Genomic DNA, 3358 nt, shown 5'->3' on the forward strand with positions numbered 1-3358 from the left:
ACCACCTATCTAATACAAATAATTGAATGTGCACTTCTTTCACGAATGGTTGCATCCATTGGATAAATTATGACTAATTGACTTATACTTCTGTCGGTTGCCTCTTGTTTGATCAATTTTATTGGGTTGCTGACTCAACTGGCCTTTTAGGTTCGACATGATCACCGATCATTTGGACAAGCAAGCTAAGGTAATCGATCGTTTAATAACCCTTTGTATGAATTCTCATTGGAAGTAGTGGTCTCCTTGAACCGCTTGATCTTTTTAGGATTCGTTTTGACATTCTTTCCTTTATACATATATTTGTTCTTCAATTTTCTTGCTTCTTCGTATCTACAACATAACAAGAAAATTATTAATTAAATTTCATCAAAGCAAAATACTTAATTCCGAGTTTTTCGTGCGCATAAAATCTTTATAAATTGGTTAATATTCTTTCCTTCAAATTCTGACATCAGATTTCCAACGAGTCCATGTCTAATGTGTGAGCTCCAGACTATTTTGATGATGATGCTCTTCAGATGGCTCTGGTGAAGTTTCAACTCCCTCCTTAACCTCCTCATGTCCCTGTAAGAGAAGACAAATAAAAAGATGGTGGTGGTGAGGAAGAAGAAACACAGAGATTTTTGATCGACTTAAATGAGAAAGTTGCATCTTCCATTGGCCCTGATGCTGATTGGCCAGAAAAGTAGTGAGAACGGAGGAAAATCAATTGCTTTTGGCCCCTCTCACGGATCCTATTTCGATCATTGTGGAAGAGTCTTGTTAGGTTGATCTGATTTCTCAAATGGTAGCTGGTGTTCTCGAACAATTTGTTACAATGATAACTTCTGACGCTTCTTCACCCGAAGTGTAGAAAGTCATTGCTCCCATAGCAGGGTCAGCCAATGTTGCTGCTAAACCTATAATTTAAACGATCGTGATAAATCAGGCAACTGGTGAGAACCAACCATCGACAGACGATGTGATCAACAAAATGACCGATTTTTTGAACACTTCGCAAGGAATGGATGGCAGTTTGCAACAATCTTCTGGTTCACTGGAGGCAGAGTAAATGAGATTGTGCCAAAGGACCGAATAACATCTCTTAGGATCTGCAAGCTCGGCTTGAGAGGATGGAAGGAGAAATGCAAATCCTTCACAATGAGGTGGTGGCGTTCCGGGCTGAGTTGCAGGTTAGTCGATCTCAACAAGAAACCAATTGAGGCAATTATTTCAAGCTTGGAGGCAGTCTTTCGTTGTTGTCTGCGACTCCCGCTATGCGCTGAGTTGAGAAGCATTTTTAATCGGTATGGGATGATTCCAGCCCAATTAATGCCAAATTAGATTGTCGCTATCATGTTTTTTGTTGATTCTATCACCGCTTGGCTATTACATAGTTGACTGACTTATTCAACTATTACTTTTCATTCGAGATCGGTAAGAATGGGCTTGCACAATTTTCCGCATGTTACAGACTTCAATGCTTAGGGCGAAGAACATGATAAAAGGCTAGAAGAAATAGTTTCTAGTCGCTTCGCGCACCAACGATTGGGGGATTAGTGTCACTCCTTAGGATGTGTTGGTAAGTAAAGCCAAAAAACTCTCGAAACATCTTTTGGCTAATGGGGAGAAAATTGAGAGGCGACTGTTAGTGTCACTCTTCAGTATATTGACTGAAAAATTTTTGATAGGGTTTTGCAACCAGACAAATTCGATTGAATGACAAAAGAATTATGGAAGACATCAAATGTCAAAGAGGCTACCCGTGTGAAGGAAGCGGAGGAGAAACCTCCAAGAGGAAACTAAGAGGTAAGCTTGTGCTTTCAAAGAGGGGGCGAGCCCAAGGGGAACTTGACAAGGTGGTCGCTACCAACATAGATACTATAGGTGCATATTTTATTTTCTCTGATTTTAAAATGATTCTTGTGATACAGAAAATATCAACCGAGGAAATCACTATTATTGCACGGAAAACTAAATTCCCACCGAATGTAGGCGAGGTCACTAGGACACCTTTTGTCTCGAGATCGACTGCTTCTGAGGGCGGAGCTTCTAGGGATGAGGTGGGAACTTCAAATGTTCTATCTCTGACAAACACACATCCATCCTCGTCATAACCAGCCAATCAACATCCAACTGATTCTTCATTTCTCGATTTGTCCACAAGGGCTGAAGCCAGCCGTCACTCTCCCATCAATCTATCAGGGTCTTTGTTTAGAAAAGGAACAGAGCCTGGTCCAAAATCAGTTCCCCTTCCTTCTGCCGACAAGGAGTCGCATCCCTTCGACAAAAAGGAAAAAAAAGAAAGCTCCCATGGACATTATTGATGCTCCACCCCCTCTGAAAAAAAGGGTATTTACGCAAGGTGGGGCTGGAAAGATTTTCCTTAGTTCAGACTGCCAGTTTTATATGATTGATTCGATAAAGGACTGTTCCCTAACAACCCAGATATTGACAATGTCCGCTCACTTCTCTCTGAGGTGGTGAGGTTAAACAAATTTGAGGGGCTTTTGAAATCACTCGCTCATGAGGAGCTTCAGCAGAATTCTGCTCGGTATCACCTGATGGCTATGAAAGCTTCACACCTCTAAGCTCTCTTTGGTGAATCTGAGCTATCCTTGGTCAAGGTTGAGGATAAAGTGGTAGCCTTAGAAAATCGACAAAGAGAAGAGAAGCGGGACGAGATTCATTCAAGGCCAGCTTCTACTTTCAATTGAAGGAAGAAAAAACGATGAGCTCTTCTTCAAGGAAAAATTGGATACTCTGGCAAATAGAACGTGGAAATGATGGCGGCTTTGGCGAAAGCAATAACTCAAGTAGTGCACGTCGACATTTCTCGTCAATTTCGTACAAGCATGGCATTTGCGACCGACAAGTTTATTTACCACAAAAGAATTTAAAGTCCTCCTTGCTCTCCCGTTGCTAGGAAAGAAGCATTCACATAAAAAACCGGAAAAGAAGATGAAGAAGAATCCGAAGAAGTACAAGAAGTAAAAAAAATCTCGGTGACTGCTTTGTCTCTAGCCCTTAAATAAATATTTATTTTGTGTGTTTGTATTGACTTTTGTAAATTGAAACTTGTACGAACTTTTCTTGAGCAAAGAAAGTTATTGTTCTGATCGAATATTTATCATTGATCTCTTTTTTCTTGTAAATATGCATTCTATTGACCACTTTTCACTTATTTTATATGGTCAACTTTCTGCTAGCATTTTGCTCATTCTATTGGAGAGTCTTTCGCTCATCCCATAAAAATGTCTTCTGTATCTCTTTTCGCTCGTCCCATCGGATAGTCTTTTGCTTGTCTCATATGAGTCTTTCGTTCGTCCCGTAGGAGAGTCTTTCACTCTTCGCTTAGGAGAGTCTTTCGCTCGTC

Source organism: Phalaenopsis equestris, unplaced genomic scaffold (assembly GCF_001263595.1).
Source record: "Phalaenopsis equestris unplaced genomic scaffold, ASM126359v1 Scaffold000690, whole genome shotgun sequence".
In the NCBI taxonomy this organism is placed as follows: domain Eukaryota; kingdom Viridiplantae; phylum Streptophyta; class Magnoliopsida; order Asparagales; family Orchidaceae; genus Phalaenopsis; species Phalaenopsis equestris.